Source organism: Rattus norvegicus, chromosome 11, assembly GCF_036323735.1.
Source record: "Rattus norvegicus strain BN/NHsdMcwi chromosome 11, GRCr8, whole genome shotgun sequence".
NCBI lineage: Eukaryota > Metazoa > Chordata > Mammalia > Rodentia > Muridae > Rattus > Rattus norvegicus.
This window is the reverse complement of record NC_086029.1, coordinates 30,908,666-30,924,194: the sequence shown is the minus strand read 5'-3', so window position 1 is coordinate 30,924,194 and position 15,529 is coordinate 30,908,666. Positions and strand designations below refer to the sequence as shown.

At 37.3% G+C, this 15,529-nt stretch overlaps 1 long non-coding RNA gene across 2 annotated transcripts in view; it reads left to right on the top strand.

The window, feature by feature from the left end:
* The window catches only part of LOC120095597 (uncharacterized), an 86,412-nt gene extending 73,602 nt beyond the window's left edge, over window positions 1-12,810 (top strand). For both annotated transcript variants that reach the window (XR_005491158.2, XR_005491157.2), the window contains 2 exons: window positions 7,721-7,823; window positions 12,559-12,810. This is a non-coding gene — a long non-coding RNA (uncharacterized LOC120095597). The remainder of the gene's footprint in view (window positions 1-7,720; window positions 7,824-12,558) is intronic.
* Window positions 12,811-15,529: the final 2,719 nt, after the last annotated feature.

The following is a 15,529-nucleotide window of genomic DNA, read 5'->3' as shown; positions in this document are numbered from 1 at the left end:
AGTGGCAGAAAGGGGACTAGCAGAAAAGAGTAAATTCACTTCAGCTCTAATTACAAATCTTTGTCCTTAAAGTTTTGTTGCCTTAAAAGAACTACTCCTCTTGCAGGTTTCTGCTCCGCAGCTGATGTGTATGTCATGCTTTACTTTGATATCATAAATGCGCTTTATTTTGTACTTATTCCTAATTACATACTCTACCCACAAATGTTACTGACTTGCCCATATGCCAAAATAAGCATAACTAGGGCTGCTAAAATCTTCCTAATTCAAGTATAAATGATCTTTACTGGCAAATGTGGCATCTGCCATGCACAGAAAACTCTGGGATTTACAAATTTGTCACTTGGCTTATTCGTTTAATTCTTCAATTCATTCGTTTTCTCATTCACAACTATCCGTCCGCTGCTTGTTGCAGTTCAGGCAATGATACAGTTTCTTAGGACACAAAAGGAAACAAAAGGAAAGAAGTCTCTAACACCACATGTCCTATACAACTGTGACCAGAGATAACTCGATTGTAACAGGGTGAATTGTGTCCCCAAGACTCATGTTGCAGTCCTAATCTCTAATAACTCAATATGTCAGTATGGAACTGTATTTGGGGACAATGTCTTTAAAGAGGTAACTAAGCTAAAAAGAGACTGTAATGGCAGAGATGTTCTACTCCAGGATCTCATCCGTCTTTTTTAAGAGGAAGTAGAAACATAGATAGTGCATACACTAAGAAAGGACTCTGTGAAAGCAGAGAGAAGGCAGGGACCCACCAGTCAAAGAGGGATGGACGGGGTCCTCAGAAAGAAGACCCCCAACCTGCACCTCAATCTCAGACTTTTGGCCTCCAGATTGCTGTGAAATGAGTTTCTGTTGTTAAAGCCACCCAGGCAGTGGTATTTTGTTATGGTGCTTTAGAAAATTGGTACATGAATTAAAAAGAATATTATACCATTTAGTGCAAAACTAAGAATTCTCTTACAATAGAATAAGACAACCACACAAATAAGGAGGGAGACTCATTTCTGTCTATCACAGAAAATATCATTATAAAGTATGGTCACCCTTAATCTAAAAAAGTAAGACCACAGCCAGAGCCACTAGTGAGGAAGGGAAAGGAGTATTTGTCGAGAATTTGCCATATTATTATTCTCTTCTATTTTTCTTAGTTTTCAATACTCATGGGGGGAAATGTGAGCACATGTGGGTCTGTTTGACATGAACAGTTTCTAAGCATTTAATTTGCAATTTTAACCTGGCAAGGCAATCAGTATTGTCTCAGACTCACATATATTTTAGAATATATTCTGACCAACTTTCTTAGAATGAATATTTATGTCTACTTTCAAATATATTATGTTTGTTTACATATTATCTATGTGTACACAGAGATGTACAGGCATGCATTCATGCATGGATACTCAAAAAACTACAGGCAACCAAAGAATGCTTAGTGAGAAATATAGTCTTACTCTCAATGATGAGTACCACCAGATTGTCTCAGATCCATCAGTCACCCATGTCATGATACAGAAATCTTTTATTAATTGTGAAACTTTGGTCTCAGCTTAGGCTTGTTCCCACTAGCTCTTATACTTAAATCGGCCCATTTATACTAATCTATATTCTGTCTCGTGGCTTGCTATCTCCTGAGTACTGGCCCTTGCTTCTTCCTCCATGTCTGACTGTGAATCTCTCGTCCCAGACTCTTTCCCAGAAAGGCTACCTCTTCCAGGATGCCCCAACTTTCTTCTTCCCTGCTATAGGCCATTCAGCTATTTATTAAACCAATCAGAAGGTAAGGGAGAAGATATTTGCAAAACACTGAGACAGCAAATGTTTCATACAAGAGATTACCCCAGCATCTTCCCATTTTGGTCCAATAAAAGGTTCTTTCTCTAACACCAACAAACTATATATAGTAAGGACATTATGCAAACTATCAGGTAAAAATTGGGTTCACATCATCCAGTCCAATGGTATTTGGCAAACTTGGAGAAAACCCTCTACTACCTAATCCTATCTAGGTGAATTCAAGGTCCTGTATCTAAATCACTTTCTATCATATTTTGCATTTATCAGCCTGAAATCATCTTTTTAAACCTTAAAATATTTTCTTAAATCCTCAACAACTTAAGCTTAATTTGAAGACTAGTCTTCAACCACATCAGAGACCTGAGAAAGATAAATATTACCTGAGTAGACAGGAAGCACAGAGCAAGCGGTTTCCAAAACTCTAAAAATAACAGAGACTGCCAGTTGCCTGGACAGTCACCCAAGATTCCTCAGCAGTATTAGAGCAGCCGTCTTCAGCCCATACGACACCCAGAATGTCTCACAGGCCTTTGGAGAAATAGGAATTACAAAGGACTAATCTATTTTTTCTTGGCAAAGTTTGGCAGTCGACTTCCTCCATATCCTTCCTGTCCATGGTTTAGACAGCATGCTGTCAGCAGTTGAGGTAAGAGCAGTTTGGGGTTTTGTTGTTGTTGTTTTGTTTTGTTTTGTTTTTGCCAAGAAGTTAGCCTTACCACATATGAAGCAAAACCCATTGGAGGTCCATCAAGCTTATGAACATCTTTGAAGTAGTGCAGTCAGGATCTGACAGGTCTCATTGCCATGAAAAGCCTTATATGATTAAAACATGTTAAATCTTATATTCTGTAGACCTCTGAAGTGTTTGAAGACCACCTCTCTGTCTATGGTATATCTGAATTGGCAAATGCTGCTTGTTTCTAGCTATTCACTATGTATTTAATTTTCAGAACATCTACAGGAGCTTACATGAAGCCTATTTCTAGATAAACTAAACTAGTATCTACAATGATCACAAGGTTGATTTACTGGCTACTAACTTGCATTTCTTAATTTATCCTAAACAGATTCTTGAGGGACCAGCTACTTAGGCATTCTAACCTGTATTACTTGTCTTATCTTTCTTGGTGTCTGGTCCTTTTGTTGTGAAAACACACAAACTCTTAAAGGTAATATACATTTCTGTAGTGACACATGAATGGAATATGTGGTTTGCACAAATCAGCTACAGATGCTGTTCTGCCCTTCGTCTGAGCAGGTAAAATGTATCAAATTTTACAAGTTCATCTGGATTGTATAGCCGAACTGCCCTATAAATGTCCATCCATGTCATATGAAAGAATGTCATGTAATAATAAGTCCTGAGGAGTCTGTAATACACAAGATTTACTGGCTATGCAGAGATATTTCTCAGTGCCTCAGAGCTGTTCACGTGTAGACAGATTAGCATTTGTCACCTCGCTTGTTGTTCTTCTTGCTTCCTTCCTTCATGTCTGCAGCCAAGAGTTCCAAGTGATGTTGGACCCTGGTTAACTCTAATCTTTATTAATTTCCAAGGAATCCACACCTTTTCACTGCCTTCTGGAACAAAGACAAAATCTCTCCCTCAACATAACACATTTCTGACTTCCATTCTAACGTTAAGACATCCTTAAACTATAGAGGCCAGTTTAATTCAGCAGCTTTCTCCATGATCCAGTCTCTCAGCAGCTGCTGTTTTTTGCTCATTAACATTTTAAAATTTTAAAGTTAATAAAGCATTATGTAATCTATCTCTGGGGGTCTTTTTTTACTCCTTTCTGTTTATTAAGCATCTCTTTTAAAGAACGATTAGATCTGTCTATAACTGACTTCTCTGTAGGATTGTGTAGTATGCCAATTATATGGTTTACATGTAAATAAAGACATATCTAATAAAAAAGAAAATACATTATAATATACAAATACTTGTTTCATTTTCCTAGAAATATATAAGGGAGCATTTTCAGTCTTAATTTGTACAGGTGACTGCATACAAGCCATAACTTCTTTAAAAAATATGTAATTATAGATTTAGCCTTTTCAGAGCTTAAAGCAATTGCCCATTGAAATCCTGAATATATATCTATGCTATTATACACATACTTTAATTTACCAAACTCTGGTAAATGAAACACATCCATTTTTCCAAATTTCATTTCTTTGAGTATTACTTCCGTACTTTCATTACTTTGGGTACTCTACATTACTTCCTGAAGGTATTAGAGTTTAGTTGTACAATGAACGATTATGATATTTCTTTATATTTTCTTTGACTTGTTGCCAAGTAATAGAAAAATCTTTCCTTTAGCACTTGCTGTTTACAAGGTGTTTCCTATGAAATCCTGAGACTTCTAGCACATTTCCTCCTAATAGCTGATCAATTTCATCATTACCTATGAAAGAGGACCTGGTAGACCATATGGGATCAGATATGTTTTAAATACAATGGATGACTTGCAATTCTGAATATTTATTGTAGGGGAATAAATAGCAAAGTTAATCATGAATCATGCTGAATAAGTTCAGCAGTTTCAATATGTAAAACAACCTTTTAGGAATATTGAGAGTCATATCATATATTAAGAGTCCAAAAGTTCATCTCCCATTCCCTCAGTTCTTTATGAAACTAATCATAAGGTGATGGAGAAGATGTTTATAAAACACTGACACTGATAAGGCTTCATTCAAGAGATTACCCCAACAAAAGATGACACCAAATGGTTATCCAATACCAAGTGGTCGTCCCTGAGAACATGCATACAAATAACATTATTGTCTTGGTTAGGGTTTCTATTGCTATGAAGAGACACCATGACCAAGGAAGCTCTTATAAAGGACAACATTTAATTGGGGCTGGCTTACAGGTTCAGAGGTTCAGTCTATTATCATCATGGCAGGAAGCACTGCGGTGTCCAAACAGACATAGTGCTGGAGGAGGAGCTGAGAGTTCTACATCTTGATCTAACTGCAGCCAGGACAGACTGACATACTCAGGCAGCTATAGGGAAGCTCTCTTCTGCAATGGGTGGAGCCTGAGCACAGGAGGAGACCTGCAAGACCCATCCCCACAGTGACACAGTTCCTCCTACAAAGCCATACTTCCTAATAGTACCATTCCCTATGGGCCAAACACTCAAACCACCACAATTATACAGAACATACAATGTGTACTATCAGATTAAGAAATATATACCCACATATATGTAACAACAATGAATATAGAGAACATGAATGTGAAAAACAGCAAGGAGAGGTATGAGGGAGGGTTTGAAGGGAGGAAAAAGATGGGGAAATGATGTAATTATACTAATCTCAAACAATAAAATAAATGATTTTAAAGTACAAAAAGTATATTTTATGTAAATATTCATGGGTATGTATATACACACTTGTGTGTGTCTATGTGTCTGTGTCTATCTGTGTGTCTGTGTCTATCTGTGTGTGTGTGTGTGTGTGTGTGTGTGTGTGTGTGTGTGTGTGCACGAATGCACATAACAAAGAACATGCCTAGATAAAAATCAAAGACAACTTTCTAAAGTCAGTTTCTTCTTTCGACTAAAGCTCACATCCTCGGGCATGGTGTCAGGTACCTTTACCTGCTTGCCATCTCACTGGCCCTAATTGGTTTTCTTCATAGTATATCTAGGTCCTATGAGTACAAAACTCAAGATGTCTGAATCTAAAATAACCAAAGCAGTAACACAGCTAACTTTGGACCTGTTGATTTTTTCCTCATCATTCTAAGAGAAGTCACAATGTTCTTGGGATTTATGCCCGACAAGCACTGGAAAACTATCTTATATATCAACAAGCAGTGAGGTGAGGAATAGCTTACAGGATTTGGCCAGTGTTCTGTCATACCTCACGATCCTGTGGCAGCCATAATTATATGTCTCATGAAGATGCACACATTGCCAGTTCTGGAAGAACCTATCTGGGCACCTGATGCCTTCAGAATGCCTTCCTTTCAGTCAACTTACAGAAGTGAGATCAGGACATCCAGGAGGATATTCTTAGTTCTAATTAAAAGTGAAACAGAAATTTGATTATTGTTCGATTTTCATGTTTTCCTGCATTTTTGATCCTAAAGAAACCAGTTCAGAAATTGTATTTCCTCTGAATTTCCATTTATACAGTGAGACCCATGTACTGGGCCTAGTGTTATTATTTCTCTGCCACTGTTATAACCATAGCCTACCTGTGTGGGTATAGTAAATAGAATTAAAGAAGAAAGGAATACTATTGTACCTGGGCAAATAAATGATTCCAGATCTCTATTATTGTGCTGAGAAATATAAAACACATCATAAGTGCTAGGTTAATCTCCCTTTTCGCAAGTGAGTTATTTGAGAAGAGATAGAAATTCAATTGGAAGTGAAGACAGAAACTGGAAATAAAGAGAGAGTTGTAGGTGAATAAAAATCAGACAGCAAAAACTGTCATATCAGAATCTCCGGTCAAAAGGTTTAGTAAAATGAACAAATACAGAATAGAAAGTATGAGGGAGCTAAGTTATGAAGTACGGACTTTCTCTTGCCTTCTCTTTTTACCATAACTAATCAGTGGTTTTCCATGCTTTGAAAATCTGATATTCTATGCCATTTCAACTCCTTCCCAGGGTTGCTTATATTACACAGGGTTCTTCTCAAGGAAGAATGTCTACTGTTTATTGATCCTCAAATCTGAGAAAGGGGATAGAATGTAAAAACACTTACATTATGGGAACCAAAAATACTAAGGCCGTGTAAAATGTAAATGGTAAATATGCTTTAAAGTCTAATCCTGTGACTAACATAATAATAAAATTAGTTTTGAAGACTATGACACTTTGACACTTGGCAGGTCTATGTTCGTGATTGGGTTCATGACATCCTTTTTTGTTCCCCAAACTGGTACTTAGCCTGTACTACCTACCCAATCCAGTCCCCACCTGTTTCACCTCTGCAGGGTGGGCTCCATCCTATATGACTACCAGCTGGAACTGGTTGGAACTGGTTCCCAGGAACAGAAATCCTAAGTCTGGCACATACTACAAACAAGTGACCACCCACGTGTTCATAACAGCTTACCTCCCAAGCATACGTTGCCTCCCCATGGGAGCAGATCCAGTTGAGAAATCTTTTTGTTGTAAGTGCCTCTGAACCCTTGTCCTCAGCTATTCCCAGACATTTGAGCTCACTTGTGTCCTCACACACAAAGGCAGACTCTAGAAAACAATTGTTCTTGTCAGGGTTACTAACCTATCCAGGGCTAGCCAAGACACATCTATGAGGTTAGTCATATTAGGTGGTTAATTAGCTATTTAGGCCATACCCACCAACAGCTTAACATGGGCCTTCCCTCTGCTTTGCCAAAAGTTACCTTTCCTGGTTTATCTTGTAGAAAAACATGCAAAAAATATTATTGAGCTATGGAGTAAAAGAAATGGAATCTAAGGGAATGAAAACACTTAAGCTCTAAAGGTCTCTGTTTGCTGTGAAGAATAAACAAGATAATGCTTATTTAAAAGCTTAGAACAAAATATAATACCTAAGAGTTTCTAAGTATGAGTTAACTAAAATTTGAGTTGAGACTTTAAAATCACTGAATACAGAAAGACAGAAAGAAAGATAGAAGGAAGGAAGAAAGGAAGGAAGGAAGGAAGGAAGGAAGGAAGGAAGGAAGGAAGGAAGGAGAGGAAATTGACAAGGAGTCAGAATTTCCTAAAAAGCATGAATAGCTCTAGCTATTCAGAATTAACTAGAAACTTCTGGCTTGGAAAATTAGATTCCAAAGCATTTTTCTCCTCAAAACAATCTGTTTGGTTAATTTCATTGTAGCCAAATATCCAATGTTCATCAAGAGAGAATGCACAGTATGAGCTACTAATGATGTATGTTTCAATTTTCAACAGCTACCAGAAGCTAGGAAATGCCACGCATGTAATATCTACAAGGGCCTTTACAGGAATCACAGCTCTGGAGATATACGAATGTCATACTAGTGTCCTGAGGAAGGTGAGCAAATGCGGTTCTGGTGTTTGGACCCTACCATACTGTTCTTTTACAGCAACCCTAAGAATACTATGTTGTGACTCTGACATAAATTCACATGTTGGTCGGCTCAGACTATGTGATGGTTACTTTCATCAAGGTAACACAACCCAGAATTCCTTAGGGAGAAAATCTCAGTGAGGCCTACATTGGTTTGGCCTGTGAGCATCTTTGTAGGGTTGTTGTGATAAGTGAACTGATACAGGAAGATGCATTCCGCTACGTTATGCACCATACTCTACACAGAGGGTTCCTAGCGATATTTGAGTAGAGAAGTCAAGCTGAGCGGATACAGGCAAGCAAGCATGCATGTTTTCCTTTCCCTTTGCTCCTGACTGTGGATATCATGTGACAAGAAATGTTTAGTTTCTACCCTGACTTACTCACAATGAGAGGCTACAACCTGAACTTGTAAATCCTGTACCACTACCCCAAGTTGACTTTTGCCAAGGTATTATATCATGGCAATATAAATGTAAATAAAAACAAGTTTTTAATCCCAAAATGCCACAGGCCAGATGACCCTAGAAACATGTATTGGTTTCTTCAAGTTGTAGATATGAGAAGTCCAAGATTAAGATGAAAATAGACCCAGTGTCTAGTGGAGACCCAACTCCTAGACATCTTCGGGCACTCTCACTTGACTGAGAGACAAAGTAATCAAACTCTATGACCACTCTGCTTGTAATTAATCCTATCATAGTTAAGTGCTCACATTCCCTTGAATCCTGGTTTGTTTGTTTTTTGCCCTCTAATTCCATACTTTTTGTATATTTTTCTAGTAAATATTTCAACTAAATATCTCATTCATAGATCTTTAGGATCTCTTAGACAGTAGATGAAAATGATAAATTTAATACAAAACATTATATACATAATCTGTTCCCATTGCCATGTGTGCACGTGTGTGTGTGTGTGTGTGTGTGTGTGTGTGTGTGTGTTACCATTTTTGCCAGTTCTGAACAAAAGTCTTTATTCTGTATTTATTGAACAGGACATAAAATATTTAAGAAATGAATGTATAGTACTCATTTTGGTTCACATTTTAATAGCATTATATGATACATTTTTTACAAAATTCTTCAACAATGCTTTACAAGTTACTTTACTGACTGCAAGAGGCCCAGAATAGCACTTAAACCTATAGACATTATCAACCATATTCATTCATTGCTTCGGACATTTATGAGATAGTTGTTTGGTTTAAAGATATTTTTAATCTGTGTTCTACTTTCTGTAAATTATTACAACACACACATATTCACAAACATTTTTCTGGGTCATTTTTCTGGACCATGGAAGGATACATAGCTTAAAATTAAAGCCATGAAATTTGTTCCAGTTGAAAACATTGATTGCATGGAAAATACAAAACAGTAATATTGGTTAAATTTTTCTCCAAAAGGTGGTTTAAACAGGCTGAATATATAGTAAGATACGAGAATGAGTAGTCTTAAATAAAGTCAAAGCTCGTTATTAATTTGGCTGCAAGGTCTAGAAACTTTCAGTCTCTTTGAAGACAGGTATTTCAGTAAAATTATTACCAGGATATACATTAATAAAAATGATGTGACATTACTTAAGATAATTCAAATATCTATCATTTAAAATTTTTTCAGCAATCCAATGGAAGACTGATGGGACTTTCTAAGACAGATCATGTAGAGTCCCACGTAAATATTGAGAAAGTCCAAAGGTACTACAGTAACAGAATTATGGTAGAAGAGCCTGACACAGGGAATTATTTAAAACTAAAGTATAAAAACAATGTAAACCATATTTTAAAAAGGAATATTGTGCTGGCAATGTTGGTGTGTATCTTTAATCCCAGCACAAAAGAGGCAGAAGGATCTCTGTGAATTCGAGGTCATCCAGGTCTATATTACATAGTGAATTCCAGAATAGCCACAACTATGTAGAGACCAGAGTGGGGGAGAGAGAGGGAGAGGAGGAGAAAGAGAGAGAGACAGAGACAGAGACAGAGACAGAGACAGAGAGACAGAAAGACAGAGACAGACAGACAGACAGACAGACAGACAGACAGAGAAAGTTGTGATTAAAATGGGATGAAAAGAGAAGAGTAACATGTCAGCTAGTTTGGCATTCAGAAATTTAAGAATGGCACTAAAATAATGTTCAATGACTCACCTAGTCAGTCTTCAAGAGTCCAGCACCCAACCTTGATTGGATCAGCAAGAGTTTAGGTCTTCATCAGGTTAAAATGGAGGACATACAGTACACATAATCTGGATAAGACTTAAACACTTCCCTTGAATTGTTCTTGTCTAAAACAAATGCAAAAAGAAAGGAAGAAAGAAAGAAAGAAAGAAAGAAAGAAAGAGAGGAAGGAAGGAAGGAAGGAAGGAAAGAAGGAAGGAAGGAAGGAAGAAAACAGAGGACAGATTGAAGGAATGACAGACCAGTGACTAGCCCATCTTGAGATCCATTCCATGGGCAAGCATCAAACACTGACACTTTTACTGATGCTATGTTGTGCTTGAAGCCTGGAGCCTGGCATGACTATCCTCTGAAAGGCTCGACTAGCAGCTGACTGAGACAGATGCAGATACTCACAACCAAAGGAGCTGAATGGGATTACAACCCCATAGAAAGAACAACAGTGTCAACCAACAGACTCCTGGGAGCTCCCAGAGATTAAGTCACATGGCAAAGAGCCTACATGCTTACATGGGGTGCTCCAGATCCACTCCCACCCACAGGACAGTTGAAGCAGAGGATTGCCTTGTCAGGCCCCAGTAGAAAAAGGTGTGCCTGATCCTGTTGAGACTTGATGCAGCAGGGAAGAGGGATTCCCAGGGGTGGGGAGCACCCTCTCAGAAGCAAAAGGGAGGGGAAATGGTGTGAAGAATTCTGGGAGGGAAGACCAGGGGTACAAAAAGATAAAGCATGTAAAGACCAAACACATAAATAAAAATGAAGGCAAAAAAAGAGACTTAAGAGGTTGGGGATTTAGCTCAGTGGTAGAGCACTTGCCTAGCAAGTGCAAGGCCCTGGGCTCGGTCCTCAGTTCCGGAGACAAACGAGAGAGGAGAGAGAGAGAGAGAGAGAGAGAGAGAGAGAGAGAGAGAGAGAGAGAGAGAGAGAGAGAGAGAGAGACTTAAATACAACTGTCAGATTAAAGCATGTCACTTCCCTTGAGTTTAAGAACAAAATGCTAAAGATTAATGTTCAAACATGTTCAGCATTTTCCTGGGAGGTGCGTCTGTTTTCTGTAATTGCTTCTGAATAAGAGTGTGCTGAGAAGCTTTGTAGATATGCAAGATAATGTATTCTACCTTTCTGAGATCTGAGAACTCTTCTTTGTCAAAAATAATTTCCCAAAGTGCTAATGTCTTTCTCCACTATCAACACTATCACAATATTAGAAAAAAGCAGCAAAAATCATTCTATGATATTTAAAATATTATGGCACTGATTAAAGTAATAAATAATTTACTTATGATAAGACTATAGGTAATTAAAATTAAACTTAGTTTACAAGAATTAAAACAAGATTCTTTACACATAAAGAGCTGGCAAGATGACTTAGCACGTAAAAGATGCCTGCAGCCAAGCCTGACCACCTGCGTTAACTTGCCATGACCCACGTGATAGAGGGGGAAAATCAACTCACTCACACTGTCTTCTGTCTTCCTCACAAACTGAGACACATATGAATACACACACACACACACACACACACACACACACACACACAAATGTATGCACAAACATACATACAGAGAGAGAGAGACTGGAATTTTAAATTTTTTAATTAAAGTCTAACAATAACTTTCCATCATCTGCATCTACAAATTCCAGTTGAGTTTCACCTTAAGATTCACATTTGGTTCAAATGTTTTCTTCTCTTGCTTTCTACTCAAACTACCCCACAAATTACTACACTTATTCATAAAATAATAAAGGGGACAATGTAGGACCATTAGTTCACATGTTCTATTATCTAAGTCATCAACAAACAATTGAAATTATACAATTGTTATTTATATCCAAATATTTGAATATTTAGATAGGTAGGTAGATAGATGATAGATAGATAGATAGATAGATAGATAGATAGATAGATAGATAGATAGATAGATGACTGATAGATGATTGATAGATAATAGAAACATATATACAAACATGTCTGTATACATATAAAAATAGAGAGATAATAAACATTTGTGTGTCATCCCATACTTACTATGATTTGTGTGAACAGACCATGTTTCCATGTCATCTACTCATCTGCATGCCCTGTCTCATCATGCACATATCCTACCACAGAATAAATATAAAAATTGCTCAGAGAAACTCTAGAAAATTATCTTTAAATATTTTCCATATTGAAAATGTTACCAATGTCCAAAAGCTATATTGCAAAATATTCGTTGAGAAGTCAGAATAGTTTGTAAGGATATTAGAAAGTGAGTTTTGTTGATACTTTTGCTGACACCAGCAAGCAAGAGTCTTGTTTCCTGAAAGCTAAAACTAGATGATTGTTATTATTTCATGCATCTTGCTTAAACAGAGCTGTCAAAATTGACAGATCTTTCACAATACCAGTGCTCAAGTTTGAAAAGCATTCAAAAGTCTAAAACCTGAGGGCTTCCTTTAAAAAACCAAGTATATTTTAAGTACTGTTTCTTTTATATTTCTCAATAGCTCAGATTTGAATACCACTCTTTTTTTCCAGGTAGAACCTATGAATAATTCACATTGTTAGGAAACTTTACCTGTAGAAGAAACAGACAGAACAAGCAAACCAAGCATGTGGGGAAAAAATGGGTCCTGATTCAATGGAACTGCTTTTTTAAAAGGAGACTTCAAGAGCCTGGGGTTGTAAAGAGATGTGCAACACTGGCTGAGGTTTCTTTAAAAAAAAAAAGCAAAGAAATTGCACAAAAATTTGTCAAGCATTCCAGCAATAAATATGCCCCAGATGAAACTTCTCTGGTTACTGACTACTTACATAACATACAAGGAAAACTTCCCTTAGGTTGAAATCAAATTCTTTTCCTTTTAATGATTAGATAGATAGATAGATAGATAGATAGATAGATAGATAGATAGATAGATAGATAGATAGATAGATGATAGATATAGATGGATGGATAGATGGATGGATGGATGGATGGATGGATGGATGGATGGATGGATGGATGGATGGATGTATAGATGAGTGAATGAATAGGTGGGGGTGGGGGATGCAGGGGTGGGTGGATGGATGGCTAGATTGATAGAATGTTCATAAATGTGTGTATAAATGGTCCATGTTGACTATATCCAAATCCGAGCAAAGCAGAGATTTTAAATCATTATTGCTCAAGTCTATATTTCTCACAAAACTTATTGTGAAGAGTGTCTATCTCCTCAGCCCTGTTTGTGAGTTGTGCATGTTCTGTTGAAAGGCAAGAGATCGAGCAATTCCAGCATCCTGTTTTTGCTAGATCGTGTGGAACCGATAGTAAACCTAGCATCCTTAGGGTATTGATTATTTTTAACATGTTCCTGACTTTAGGTTTTCATTGCTTAACTATTATATGCAGTACTTTAAAATGAAGAGAAATGCATAGAATTAACATCCAGGTGGTGTATTTTGTATTCCAGTTGTGTTCATGAGGCATTCATTAAAACATTTCTTGGCTCCTGAAGTTGCTACATTCTGACTCAAAAGTGTATGTTCTTGTTTTATTTTAGTTTTATGTCTTTCAAAGATGAAATATCTGCTGGACCAAAGTGCAAAGTAAAAAATGACTAAAGGGAAAATGATAATAGAAGTACATAAGTCTGTATGTTTTCACCCACAGAAGCTAAAACTCATGAACAAATCAATTACCATTGAACATGAATTACATTGTGCTCACTAGTGATGCTTGAGCTGAACTGTCTATAAAGCATCAGATAAGACAGCAAAGCTTCAGGAAGCAGAAAAGCAATGTATTGAGTAGTGTTCTGTGTCTCTTACAGAAATACTGTGCAGTGGGTTCACCTTAAATCCAACATTGTTTTGAAGTGGGTTATTTAAAAAAAGAAACCGAAAAGCTAAAAACTACCAGTAAACAAAGATAGACAGTAGGTCATTTACAACATTATGAATTAGCCCATACTGAAGTATTCTAAATTAAATAAATCACTAACAAAAGGATGATACAGTATGGTGCTATTTATTACCAGTGATTGTGGTAGTTTGTATGTGCTTGGCCCATGAGAAGTGGCACTTTAGAAGTGACCTTATTGGAGGAGGTGTGGACTTGTTAGAGGAAGTGTGTCACTATGGAGATAGAGCTTTGAGGTCTCATATATATATGCTCAAGTTTGGACAGTATAACACAGTCTCTTCCTAGCTGCCTTCAGATCAAGATATAGAACTCTTGACTCCTGTAGCACCAAGTCTGCCTGAAGGCTATTGCATATATACACACATATATACATCTACATATACATGTACAGATACACACACATTATTCATATATATATATATGTATGTATACACACAAACACACACACACACACACACACACACACACACACACACACACTCAACATTGGAAGAAAATAGGCCATGAATTTGGAAAGAACAAGGAGTGAACATGAAAGAGAGGGAGGGGAGAGAAGAAAGGGAAAAGGAAAAGTAATGTAAGTATAAAATCAAAAACGTGTTTAAAAAACAGTCAAGATTATAGAAAAAGAGAAAAAGTTGGGGTTATAAGAAGACACCATGCAGAGAACTTGGGGATTTTTCTGCACTGACTTCAAAGACTTCCAAGAAGTTGCTTTTCCGGTCTAACTTCACCTGCATGGTTCACTTATTTTCTACCTGCTGTATGAAGAGAATCAATGGTAGTTCCATTCACACAGTCCCCAGGCTGCTTCAGGAAATACTGAAGGCATTCTCTATGTTATACGGAGCACACAATCAGCGATTGCAAAGAAGCAATTGTCACACTACATGCACCTCAACACACTTGATGACGTCCCGAGTGAGGATTTAGACTAGTGTTTTGTAAGCTAGTGCATGCAGGAGACTACTATCATTGTGCTGAAAGTATTATATTCCGGCTGCCTAGTCCTCTGTTTTATTCACTCCTAAGAATACAGTGACTTATTAAACACATAACACAATTCATTGAAAGTGGACACTAATAACATATTCATGTATTCGTTATCACCTTTGAGAAATTATTTATTCATAAGTGGGTGAATGAGCTCTGAATCCAACTCGATATTTGCATATTCCTGCTCTACTTGATGCTCTACCTTGTACCCTCCATGTGGCCTTTGAGAAAAGTTCCTTACACATTTTATACGTGAATTGTTTTCTACTTTAAAATGTCAATTCAACTAGTGTTCTTCAGAAAGTTGCATGTGTGCCTTCACTATAGATGTCTCTTGACTACTTTGGATTTACCTTCCCACTCCATTAACCCATTTGAGCAACTCCAAACTAGAAAGTTAATCTTCGCTACTTATTAAGAAGTTCATGATGGCACCTGAGACATAAAGCATCACCAGGGCTGTCAGCTGACAGCACTTCTGGGGTGTCAGAATGAAGGTAGGGAGCTCCCTAAGTGCTTTATGAGACAGCCAATTACAAGAAGGCTGCGGAGTAGACCTGGGGACCTGAGGCAACATTATAACTCTTCAATCAAGTTTCTTAGTAGCCA